The sequence below is a fragment of the Malus domestica genome, chromosome 05, assembly GCF_042453785.1.
Source record: "Malus domestica chromosome 05, GDT2T_hap1".
Taxonomy (NCBI): domain Eukaryota; kingdom Viridiplantae; phylum Streptophyta; class Magnoliopsida; order Rosales; family Rosaceae; genus Malus; species Malus domestica.
In genome coordinates, this window is record NC_091665.1 from 21438624 (window position 1) to 21452449 (window position 13826).

Here is a 13826-nt window from a genome sequence, read left to right on the forward strand (position 1 = left end):
ATGAAACAAGACACAAAATTTACGAGGTTCCTCCACAGTCAGTGTGACTGGAGTACGTCCTCGGGGCAGCAGTGGTGCTTTCATTATAATTTGAAATAATAGGAGTACAAGGATAACTCTCTCTATTATCTCCTCTCATCTTCCTCTATTTTCTCTCTTCCTCTTCATTCTCTCTCTTCCTCTCTTTCTTTCTTTCTTTTCATTCCCATCTTTTCTCCCGTGAATTCCACCACCAATTATGAAACTCTCATCCTTTGTTGTGTTCCATAGTGTTGTTTTTATAGAAGTAAATCACATGCTAAATAGTGGAAGGGCAACTTGCCCATTATTTGAGTTGACATCCATTTCTACAACACTCCCCCTTGGATGGCCACAAGTCTTCAATTGACTCGTTAAAATCTTGATCTGTTTTGGATGCTCCCCCTGATGAGTATCTCCCCCTGATTTCAAATCATTTAGGTTGATCGTTGATTGTTCTGCTTTAGTCTCTTAGTAAGAAGAGTTGCTGAAACAGTTGCTTTAGTTGTTGTTAACTTTCCACAGGCTTGTTCTTGAACTGGGTTGGAGGGCCTTCTGCTAAACTTGATCCAAAGGTCTGAATTTACTCATTTTATCTGGAGCAGAATTTGATTCAAGAGTAGTGAACACTTGATCTTGAATCGGACTTGTGATTTCTTCAAGGACCTTCGAGGCTTGATCTTGAATGAAATTGGACCATGAGGAGCTTCATGTGGCAAGTGATCTTCAGTTTTGTCAGGGATGAATCAGCACGCGTTTGTTGCGCTTGTCTCCACATGCTTCAATGTATCATTTTCACTTTCCTTACTTGCTCCCCTTGCTTAAGTAGTATTTTCCCTGCTTTTCCCCCATGCATGTGTGGCATCTTCTCCGGCAGTATTTGCCCTCTGATGCCGGAGTTGAGTGTAACCCTTGCAATTGGATGGTTCATCACTTCTTGGTGACTGGAGACACAGCTCCAACCGTTGAAGATGACTACTCAAGAGCAATACTGGGTAAGCAATCAGGAAAGGTTCCAGGCAGTCGGTTCCTTACTGGGAGTTTGAGTGGAGGTTCCGACATATTGCTTTCTTTATCCTTGTCTTTGCAGGCAAGAACAAGGACAAAGGAAATGACAGGGAGATTGCATGATATGAGATAATCTTGCTCTGGTCCCTGAAGATATGTGATAATCTTGCTCTGGTGTGACATGTTTGAAGAGGTATTCTCGGAGAGGAAGAAAACTGAGTATTTCGAGATGCTATGTTGAAGATGCATTCTCGGAGATGAGGAAGAGTTAGGTATTCTTGCAGTGTTGCGGGTCTGCCTTGTTATGGAGAACAGAGGTCGACATATATAGAGATTTCTCAATAGCAAGTGGTGATGCTGTGCTTTTACTCTTGTCAGCAACTGTGGTGTAAATAGAACAGTAAGATTTACGCGTTTTCAACTTTGTCAGAGATCTTTGACAAAGTTGCACGCGATATCTGAAAAGCTGAGATTACGTCTGAAAAATGCCAACGAATTTTATTCAGGAAAATCTGGCTTTTGAAATTCGGAGAACGGTACCTCATCGATCTTTGAACAAGTGGCTATGCTGCCTCTTCTTTTATAGAGACATCAATTGTGTTCAAGAGTATGCTCAGAAAGTTGCTGCCTGTAGAAATTTCCCTTATCTTGCACCTTTGAAATTTTATTTTGACCTCTATTTTTCCTTCATCATTTCTGAAAAATGACTTGCCCATCTAACATTTGCTTAGATTTGAGTCTTAGGAGTGATACAGACGAGCAGCGTCAGGATAATATATGGCGCCCGTCCTTCTTATCTTCTAATGGTTCTCTTACGATTGGGGACTCTGTGATGAAGAATAACATAACCGCTACTGTGGTAGCTAGGAATCTTCTCACTCCAAGGGATAACAAGATCCTTTCAAAACGGTCTGAAGAGTCGGCCGTTCAAGACTCCTTGGCTCTCAGTGTTCAGTGTGCTGGCTCTGTGTCCAATATGGGCCAACGCCTACTTGCTCAAACTCGCCAAGTTGAATCATTGATGGCGGAGGTGGCAAGTCTTAAACAAGAGATCAGAGGGCTCAAGCACGAGAATAGGGTGTTACACGTGCTTGCAAATAATTACTCTACGAGCATGAAAAGAAAGCTCGTCCAACTGCAGGAATCCGAAAGTCGGATTCAAAGTGATCACCAGAGGTTCGCTGCTAGATTCCGAAAGCAACTGATGCCTTCCCCTTCTGGTGTTTTGCTAAGTACTGGGGTGCCACATGATCAATCTCCAGTGCCTCCCCCTTCTGGGGTACTTCCGAGTATTGAGGCTTCTCATGAGCAACCTTTGTGAAGGCTCCATCCTGTTTGTTTGTTTTAACTCATGTGTATGTATATATCTGTAATTTCTTGGAGATATTAATAAATAAGCTTTATTTCATTCAATGTATTGTGCCAAATACAATAAAGCATATGCTTCACTAAGATGTGGTACTTCTGGACCAAATATTAATTTATCTTTACCCTCACGAAGATAAATGATTATTCTTAGTGTCTTCATCATATGAGTATTCAACTCATAATCTTCAATTCATATGGTTCTTTTAATAACATAAATATCATGGATAAGATTCGTGTTGGTAGATTGTTCGATCTGCAGCTCGAGACAATAATTCCTTCAACACTTTATAATTTTTCTAGACTCTTCAGGAGTCCCAATTTAATATCATCAACTCTTCAAGAGTTATAATTTAATGTCATTGACTCTTGCAAGAGATTTTAGTATGTTGCAACAATATCATAATGATAGTACTCACTAAGGCAATTTATATCATCCATTGGTATTGAGTACATATTTTATGTTTTACCCTTCAGAGGCTTACTTCAAGCAATTTGAATCCTTCAAGGGTTTTCTACACTTCATGACACATTTTCCTTTGGAATTTATACAGAGAAATTTGCTCCCATGTATACTTGAGGGATTTACTTATGGAGATATAATGTGGGCGACTCACAACCCTTCGTATATAATTCTCCATTCATATGAACTCGTTTACAACCTTGTGTCATATCATGTAAGTGTATTACACTGTATTACAAATGCCCATATATAACCTCCTTGGTTTAACATCCTTTGGCTATTTGTATTGTATTCAAATATATATAGGTTCATTTGCCCACGTTCTTACAAAATTGTAATGGAATTGCCTTTCTCCATTTTCGCCAATAATTTTTCTTTTGTCGACGAACAAAAGAACGTGACTCAATATTAACACAGCTCATTGATGAATTTAGTAGCTACTTGTAAAAACCAAAATTACCATTGGTTATCATCAATCCGTGATCCCATATTCTCATGTGCATGCGCATGCATAAAAGCTTTTCATTTCTTTGGATATCCATTGCCTCTTCAAGGGCATGACGCTATCTCTTCCAGGATAGTCATAATTTAGAGAATGTGGTTCATAACCTCCTCTTGAGCGTTATAGAGCTTGGATTTTAATCTCCACTTCCGGGAGTTGAGTCATTGGAACCTATATGTCTATTATGCTCCATGTATGAGACATCAACATTCCCATGTCTGTGGATTGTCCTATCTGGGACGTGTATCCATGCGGCGACTGTCATGCTTCTGGCATGCAACAGTTATGCTTCGGGAATGCAATAGTTCAGTAGTGCCATATTATTCTTTTTTCGAATAACTGAACCTTTTGAGTCTAAAAATTTGCCACGCTTCAGGCGTGCAACAGATAAATCATTTACTGTCTCATTATTTTATCCAACAGAGACATCAATTCTTGTAGGCACATTTGCAGTAAGTATATATGATTTCATCACTTTCGTTGCATCATTCAATTATTCATATTTCATCATTCTTTTGGAACGGTCTTTTCTCATCATTCTTTTGGAATGATATTTTCTCATCGTTCTTCTGGAACGATATTATTTTCTCCCCTAATGGCGGGAAAACTGTCTTATCAAAATCATAGTCCGCAAATCATGCGGTAGACATATCCCCAGTCAAGGGTTCCAAATATTGAATGATAGATGGTGTTCAACATCAATGCCTAATCTGCAATGATGCCTCATTTTAGTACGTTGTGGCAGTTTTACAGGCACATAGACAACACAACCAAAAACTCGTAAATGTATAATGTTTGGTTGGTTCCCAAACCCGAGTTGTACTGAGAAGTATTGATGGTTGATAACATATCTCAACCGAATTAATAATGCATCATGTAAAGTTTACATGTCCCCATGTAGAAAACTGGCAATTTCGTTTTCATGAGCAGAGCGTTGGTAATCAATTTCACCCACTTAATAAATGCTTCTGCTAAACCATTTTGAGTATGGACATGAGGAACTTTTGGTCTTTGTTTAATAGTCTGTGAACTGAGACTCTTATGTCCTTTATTATGGTTAAGTTGAGGCACTGCGGCACTTTAAACTTACGGTACTCATCAAGGAATTTCATGTCCTGATCTTCAGGATCAAAGGACTTCATGCCTGATCTTTTTGTATGATGGAACTTCAGGTCCAATCATTTGTATATGATGAGGATCAAGAAACTGCAGGTTCTGATCTAATCAAGGAACTCTGGGTCCTTGTTATACTCATCGTAACAAAAGATAAGTACAATAAATAAATTAAAGCAATAGGCGGTAATTCCAGCCATAGTAAATAAATTGAACAATAAATAAATTAAAGCTTGTGACAAGGGCTTTAATTCAGCACTATTCACATAAATCAAAACTTAAAGCAGTAGGCAGTAAAACCGTCCATGATAAATAAATTGCTTTAAAGTAAATAGAACTTGTGACATGGGCTTTAAACCAACACCATGCACATAAATAAATATATACATATTTTCTTCTTTCGTTTCAGATGGTGTAACACCATCCAAAAAACTTTACCTTTATTTTATTTTTATTATTTTCTTATTCAATCACATTCTACACCATTCCAAAAAAACATTGCCTTTTTCTTTCATTTTACATGGTGCAACGCACCTTTCCAAATCATTGGCCCCATTTCCCCTTTTCTTTGTCTATCTCTACCAGTCTCGAAACCCAGTACCAGCTGGGTTGTTGTGGGGGTTACACAAAACCAATTCAATCCAAAAAGGCTACTAGAGACTGGCGTTGTTCTTGCATGGCCCAAAGAACATGGCATCGCAAAGCAAGAACCTCTCCATAGAGACATAGATGACAGTGAGGTTGACGAAGGCACAAGAGAGGGAGGCCTGTGTGGAGTCAGTCATGCCATCACCATCTCAGACAACTGAGGATTCATGGAGGTCCTAGAGATCCATTGAGAACGACACGATCTGGGTTTCCAAGTCTAATGAGATTCTTCTGGATCTCTGGAAACCAGTTGTCAGGTACGAGTTTTCTTATCTCGTGACGACTTCAGGTCGTTGGAAATTTCAATTCGCACCGGAATTCGGTGGGGCGCTTTTGGCGCGGTGGGAGAAACGAAAAATGGACATACCTTTGCTTGTTTTGCTGCACCTTTGTTTGTCTGTAAGATCTCTCCATCTTTCTTGTCCACGAGAGAAAAATAGATTGCAGGTATAGCAGGGATAAGGATTAGCACATCAATAGTTAGAGTGATAAAAGAAAAAGTGATAAAAGAAAGGTTGATGGATTTTTGTGAAAAGATGATCTTCCCTGTTTGACATGTCTGGCTTGCCGTCTCTACTCTGCGAGATTTTAGCTGACCGAGGTGAGAGGTAGATAATGCTTCACCGGATTTATGGTGTTGTGCTTTCCACTGACATGAGAGCTTTTCGTGCTGATAACGTGTTGTAAAATTGACTGTGGGTGCAGTGGAATAAATGAAACAAGACACAAAATTTACGAGGTTCCTCCACAGTCAGTGTGACTGGAGTACGTCCTCGGGGCAGCAGTGGTGCTTTCATTATAATTTGAAATAATAGGAGTACAAAGATAACTCTCTCTATTATCTCCTCTCATCTTCCTCTATTTTCTCTCTTCCTCTTCCTTCTCTCTCTTCCTCTCTTTCTTTCTTTCTTTCTTTTCATTCCCATCTTTTCTCCCGTGAACTCCACCACCAATTATGAAACTCTCATCCTTTGTTGTGTTCCATAGTGTTGTTTTTGAAGGAATTATTTTGAAAAACATGTTCATTTGAGCAACATCATATAGCATGCAATTAACAATTAAAAGGCGGAATCATGCTTGTATGTACTCAAAAACAAAACATGACCATGAAATTCAAAGCCTAGTAGATTGGTGAACCAATAATCAACTCAAAAATAAGTGAGTTGAAATTAATACCTTTGTAGATTCCTCTTTGCATAAGCAAAGGCTAATCACCCAAAGAGATAGGGCCTTCATTCCTTGCTTCTTAGATCCATGGATTTGGATGGAAGAATAGGTTCTCCAAGTTCCCAAAATTGAGAACCTCTAAGTCTCTACACCAAGGAGAGATTGGATGATGAATGAGTGACCTTGGAGGATTAGATGACTAGCTAATCACCTCCAAGGTGTTGGCCTCTTTAGAGAGAAAATGGAGAGACAATTCTCACCCATTTTCCCCAAAAATAAACCCTTATTTCACTTAATGAATATTTAGTTATAAAGTCATTTATATAGTCACTTCTTTAAGTGACCTAAATAACCAAAACCCTAATTCATTCCTTATGGCCGGCCATTTAGGGATTTTTGGGCTTTTGGGCTTTAATGAATCTTTATTCATTAAATTGTCATACAACTTAAGTTAATGGGCTTGACGTTCGAAGCCCATTGGGCCTTAAGGTCCAAAACTATCCCGTGGTCTTTAACGAACTTATTCGTTTGATTAATTAACATATTAATTAATCCTTGCCATAAATAATTAAACCATTCAATTAATCTTACTCATTTCATTTATTTCGTCCATCTCTACCTTACACGGTGTACGATCCATTAGGTTCCTTTTAGCGAGGCAGTGGGCGATTAAAACCATTTTACATCGATTGTGAATTGAAACTATTTTCAATTCTCCCTTTAGTGATTACACACGTTTAGGGCTTCCACAAACCATGAGTGACACCTAGCCGTATGTCATGGTTACCCAAGCTAATCAGAAGAGGTGGAGAACCTATTCAGTCTGGGATTACAAATGCAATACGGTCCTTCTCTAATCTAATACTCTTGACCACATTGTTTGGTTTGATAGTTTATTTTCTCATGTCTACTATCCAATGTGTGTCTTGTGCTTATATGATTACCTTGAATGTGATTAGGAACGCATTCCCAGATCTCATTCATACTCTGGCCAGAGATTCAAATCATATCAGAGAGTATTCTCCCTCAAACGGTTTGAAGGTTAGAGATCCCTTGTTGCGCATTCACTTGTCTCCATAGCTAAGCGGCTTGACCCCAACGATGCCGTGGACACCCTCCTGGTGGGATGACTTTGACATAATCAAAGATCAAGGTCTTAACCACAAGACAACTATGATGCCTCAGGTCAAAGGACTACTTTGCATTATCCCAACCATGAGTTCTCATGTGACATGGAATATGAGAACTCTTCGTTGATCGCGTTCAGTGAACTCATTCTCTATTGAGCACCTACCGTACTTGTCTTGATGTCACACACACCAATGAATCGAGACTGTTCACTCTCCCTGAGAGAAGACATAGTACGTACCGATCTTAACGGACTGCCAATGCCCAATTGGCAATCCTATGATCAGGAACATTTAGGATGTGTCTACGAAAGAATGGTCTCAGGAATCTAACTTCATTAGATTACATTCTCCCAATCACATATTCCTTGGACTTTATCGTTTAAGCATATAACATTTATATGAGACGGCTCAAACAATAATTTATGCCCTTTATATGTTAAACTAGATTAGTTTAACATGTGAAATATCCGTAAAGTATCATCACATGATTGGCTTTAGGGCACATTTCCAACAGTTTTTATAGAAGTAAATCACATGCTAAATAGTGGAAGGGCAACTTGCCCATTATTTGAGTGGACATCCATTTCTACAACAATTATTTAATTTTAAATATATATTTAAAATTGTAACAGCAGTCAGATTTGATTGAGATTTAATCTCAACCGTTGAATCAAAAAATACCATCACTGGGTCACTCTCTCTCGACCTCACCTCACCGCCCACACTGCTCTCTCCCTGCTCTCTCCCTCACTGTGGAGCGGCTGGAGCCTTTCTTCACCACACAGAGCCACGGCCACCGCTCTCTCTTGCGCTTCTCTCTCTCTCGACTTCTCATCCCTTCCCTAGTCCCAATTTTTTGCCCTACCGCCATTTCTGTTACCCCTCTCTCTCTTTCCTCTCTCTCTCTTTTCTCGCCGCCATCCTTCACTTGGCTCTCTCCAAGGTATGTGAAGCTTTCATGTGATTTCAATTTTGTTTTTACTTCAACTTCCTGTTTGGTTGCCGAGAAAATGCTAGGAAAATTTAGTTTTTGTTATCCTATATTTTAGTTGTCGAGTTCGACGAGCATCTTTGTGATACTTACTGTGTAATGTAAATTTTGTTTCTTTATTACCCTAGGTTTTGAAATTTGAGCCTTTTTTTCTTTCTGGTTGAAATTTTAGTTTTGTTTAATTTCATTGTTGGGGTTTTAGGGGAATTAGGGAATCGATTATTTCACCTACTTGTATTTTAATTTTAATTTCTCTGAATTTTGAGAAATCTTCTAGAGAAGTTGTTTGTCTCGGCAACCAAGCAGAGAGTTAGGGTTACGTGTTGTTGGAATGCTAGAATTTTGATCCAATTAAACCTAGAAATGGAGAAATTTCAACTGATCCAATTATCTGCGATCAGTGCATCCCGAAAATTTTCAATTTGGGATTCGGAATACTAGTTTTCGTTTGGTATACCATACCAAACCAACCCTAGATGCAGGTGTTCATTGAGATGGTGAGTGTGATATGATCCGAAACATGCATATATAATCCATTCTGAACTCTCGATCCCTCTTCCTTTCTGTCTCTGCCGTCAGATTGGATTGGGTTTGTGCTAACTCCACAATCACCAAGTTGGTTCTGGGATTTTTATTTCGCTTGAAGTTTTCAACGTATTTGGGACTAAAACTATATTAATAATTGACTTGAAATTGGACTTAAAATATAAATATCTAACATAAAAAAAAGTTCGGTTTGGTTCGGTTTTGTTTAATTTGGTTAGGTTTTTATCGATTTCGGTTTAGTTTTTTTTCGGTTTTTGATTTTTTTAACCCACCCCTAATTCTAGCTCAATCCTTCTACATTTCTTTTATTGAAAATTCAGAGAAAATTTTAACGAAGTGTAGTTATCCACTATTTTAGTTAGTAACTCAAGTGATTAAAACTTAAAAGCATTCATATGTGCACTTGAATGGGTGTTAAAAGCGCGTGTCCTTACATTCTAATCTACTAGCCTTGATGCATGCATAAGCGCGTGCAAATGACATTTTTTGAATCACGGAGTGATACGCGCAACTTATACATTTTAAATGTATTTATATACGTGAATTGCTTTAATAATTTTTTTATGACAAAAAGTAAGTCAAATATTTAGACCAAATGAATAATATTAGATCATGCTAGAAGAAACTTTTCATAAACCAATCAAAACAGATGAATTCACAAAATAAAATCGATCTTTCAATTTCCATCTTCCTTATATTGAATTTAAATTAAAAATAAAGAAAACAATATTTAATAAACAATTGATTGAATCACATTATTGTTAGTCTATTGTAAGGTTAAACTCACCCCCTCCCCTTTAGTGTATATAACACCGTTTGTTCAAAAAAAAAAAATTAACGATCATTTGACAACTAATTGAATCACATTCTTATGCGAGTGCGAAAAAATCTTTTTTATAACTGACACTACATGCCTCTTAACTGTTTGAAATAGAGAAAATAATATTTAATGAACAACTGATTGAATCATATTATTGCGCGTGCGAAAGTCTTTTTTTATTACTGGTGGTACGCGTCTCTTAAGATGTTTTGAACGTGTTTAAAAATACAGAAAATAATATTTAATAAACAATTGATTGAATCACATTATTGCTAGCTCATTGTGAGGCTAAGTGTGATAGTCTGTCCTAAAATATTTATTTTCGACGGCATGAAATTACTTATATACCCTTGGACGTTTTGTGTGGTGGTGTGGTAGGTTAGATTTTGGACCAATTAGTACTAAGTCCTATTATTTTGGAACCAATTAGGACTTAGTTTTGTTTGGTTTGTGACCAACTAGGACCACACACACACAAACACCCATACCCTTTCTCTCTCTCCCGTTGACTCTCCTTCTCTCTCGGGTTTTTGCCATCGTCTGTACCATTGTACGGACCATCTTCGAACCAACCTGTGTCTTCACAGATCGATGTTAAAAATGTAATATTCTTGTTCCCTACAAGCTCCTGAGTCCATTCGTACTATTTTTAGGACTTGAAAACTTCGAAAACCCGAGAAACCGATATCCCAGTTTTGAGGTACTATTCATGTGGTCATAATTATGGATGTTTCAAGAGATTTTAAGCTTGTAGGAAGCTTTAGAACGTCTGTAGGAAGCTTGGAGAAGAAACACCAAGTAGTTTGGATGGCGGGAAGTCGAGTTTGACGAGTTGTAAGTTTTGGCCGGATTATCGAGTTCTCTCCGTCGAGATTCTATGGATTTCAAGCCTTGAAATTGGTAAGGTTTAGTTCTTCTATTTACAAGCTTCATTTTGGGACAAATTTGAGATAACTTGGTTAAGAAATGATTGAGATATCAAGGTTTTTCGAATTTCCAGTTTTCCGGCGACGACAACGGTCATCGGAGTCGAAGGAAGAAGACAAGCGAATATTCCGTCAAAGTTGACGGAATATTCTAACAGCGTCAGGTTAGTTTTAACGGTATATGCTATTAATTAACGGAATATTCCCTAACGCCGTTAAGGGGCACGTGCCCGCGCGTGGGCGGCGCGAAGATGGTCGGAAAATTTTTCTAAAAATATGGGGATGTTCGTGAGGTTATGTAGATCACGTTGGTATATTCAAGCATCCCATTTGAGCAATGTATGAGAAGTTATTAACTAGTTTTGTCTATGTGCTTTAAATAATGTATATTCAGTTATTTTGCATATAGGTGAGAACTATCCAGAGGATGAGCGCAGTCAAGGGCGACTCGGGGGCTATGACCCTTCGACATACCAGTGAGTGGGCTTTGGGTTTTTAGTATATATTTATACACTTGATATTTTCCCAGAAAATGTGTTTAAATGAAAGTATGCTTTGAAATGTCATGCATATAAATTTATATTCAGCATATGAATTAGTATATGATGCATAATATGAATTGGTGTTGTGGACGCTCAGGTAAGTACCAGGTGAGTTATATTTTATTATATGAGATATTGATGATGTGAGAAGTGATTGAGAGCTCATAAACCTGCACCCCGGGTGATTGGGATTTAGCCAAAGATATGGTATATGCCTGTATATAATGTCACATCCCGCACCATATGCTCACATTGGATCCAATTTAGGTGCACAGTCTTGTCGTACAGACCATCATAGGTGGTTCTGACTCGTAGGTGACTAGCGATTTATCGCACAACTAATATGAGAGCATAGCATTCAGCATAACTATATTACACCCAGTCTTGTCGTACAGACCATCATAGGTGGTTCTGACTCATGTGCAGTGTAGTGCCGTATAGGTTACTTGTGGTGACTCCGGCTAGATTGACTAATGAGCTATGAATTCAGCCGTACAGACCTCTGCAGGGATTTCAGCTAATATGTTATTTTCCATGAATTTATTTTCACCTGAGTTACTTATTCAGTTTTATATTTTGGCATGGCATACTTATGAATAGATATGTGAAGCATGATCTGAATATATATATATATATATATAATTATATTCTATTTCTGTGAAAATTATACATGTTTTACAGCGAGGGGTTAGAGTATTTGACAAATGAAATGGTTTTGAAAAGCTTTGTTTTTACCCACTCACGTTTTCTGTTTTGCGCCCTTCCAGGTTTTAGGTAAGCTTGTCCGTTGGTGGCTCACAAGGATTGAACGGAGGTTCTGACAAACTATCACAATGTAGGACATCTTTGGGTGTCGTTTAATTAGTACTTGCTTTCTAGACTGAACTTAGGCTACTCTCGCTCTGATTGTGTATTCACACATATTCTAGCACTTGTCTCAACTAGTACTCTTATGAGTTGGTTTTCATTCTTTATTTATCATTATTGCTTCTGCATTGTGTACATGGCTACATTACCCTCACGTGACGACCAGCATACCCTGATTCAGGTCGGGGTGTGTCACTAAGCCCACCTCATCCCTCATAGCATAGATAATAACATTTGAATCGCATTGTTATGTGCATGTGAAAGACTTTTTTTTTATAATCGGCACTACGTTTCTCTTAAGACGTTTTGAACGTATTTAAAAATAGAGAAAATAATATTTCATAAACAATTGATTGAATCACATTATTGGTAGCCCACTGTTAGGTTAAACCCACCCCATCCCCCTTAGTGTGGAAAATAACGTTTGTTAAAAAAAAATCATTTGACAACTAATTGAATCACATTATTATGCACGTGCGAAAGATCTTTTTTTATAAACGGCACTACACACATCTTGAAATGTTTTGAATGTGTTTTAAAAAAATAATATTTAACAAGCAACTGATTGAATCATATTATTGCTAGCTCATTATGATGTACTAATTATTAAAAATAAAAAATTGTACAAAAAATATTAATTATTAAAAAAAACACTGTTTATATGACAAAAATATCCTGCATTATTTTTTTTCTTCTCAAATATCTTGCATTATTTGGTGCATTATTTTGGACTGCTTTTAATTTTTTTGTCTTGGGCATTTTTGTTCAAAAGTTTTTGGTAAAACCGTGATCCTAAAAGGAACTAGTGGCTTTATATATACAGATATGAATCAAACTCACCAACGAGTCCTTTGAGCAACATCATCCTCCAAGATAATTGATATAGAAATCTCTATGTTTTCATTTTTATTCAAGTCAAAGCTAAGCCTAGAAATCTAAACATATTTAGTAGAGTTAATGGAGCTGCGACATTTGAAGTGTTGAATATGAATCTCCTTCCTCCAATATCACTTGTATCGAAAAAAAATATATTAAAGCAAATAAAATAAGTAGTGATTTTTACACATCTCAGTTTACTTCTCACTCGTCCTTGTAATTGTTCAGTAGTTTTTTAGGTGGGGTGTTAAAATAGGAGAATGAGTTACATGGCACAGGTACACTACGAAAATAGTGTCTGTACCAATGAAATAAAGAAATATGTAAGTATTTGTTCACATATCTTTATTTCATTGACACAGAATGTCAGGTAAAAATATATCTGTGTCATAAAAATTATTCTTATATAATGAGTAATGAGAAAATCACTACCATATATATCTTACAAAAACTATTAAATAATTAAAAATGTGTGCGTCAACACAAGCAGGATGAGGCTGGAATAAAGTCAAGCATCTTATATCCGTTCTCCCCTATTGTGAGTGACAACGTGTCAAATTCTCACCAATCACCAATCACCAATCAGCCCCAAATGGATGTTCCTGGAATAGCATCCTCTTCGGATCCTCTTTGTAGGGATCCAGATGATCAATTAATCGTGTCCATTCATCATATATCGTACGATTATAAATTATTTTAAATTTTAAATTAAATGTAAATAGTACCGAACGAAAACTTGAAACATTATATATCGTACGATTATAAATTATTTTAAATTTTAAATTAAATGTAAATAATACCTAACGAAAACTTGAAATTTAAAATAATTTCTAACCGTACGATG

At 37.2% G+C, this 13826-nt stretch overlaps 1 long non-coding RNA gene across 2 annotated transcripts; it reads left to right on the plus strand.

The window, feature by feature from the left end:
- Positions 1–8103: 8103 nt before the first annotated feature.
- LOC108173449 (uncharacterized) lies at positions 8104–12230 on the plus strand. Of its 2 annotated transcripts, XR_001790080.3 has the most exons (4): positions 8104–10671; positions 10772–10861; positions 11107–11173; positions 12007–12230. It is a non-coding gene; the product is annotated as an uncharacterized lncRNA (long non-coding RNA). The 2 variants fall into 2 exon arrangements; XR_011581338.1 differs by lacking the exon at positions 10772–10861 and having other exon boundaries at positions 8108–8357.
- Positions 12231–13826: the final 1596 nt, after the last annotated feature.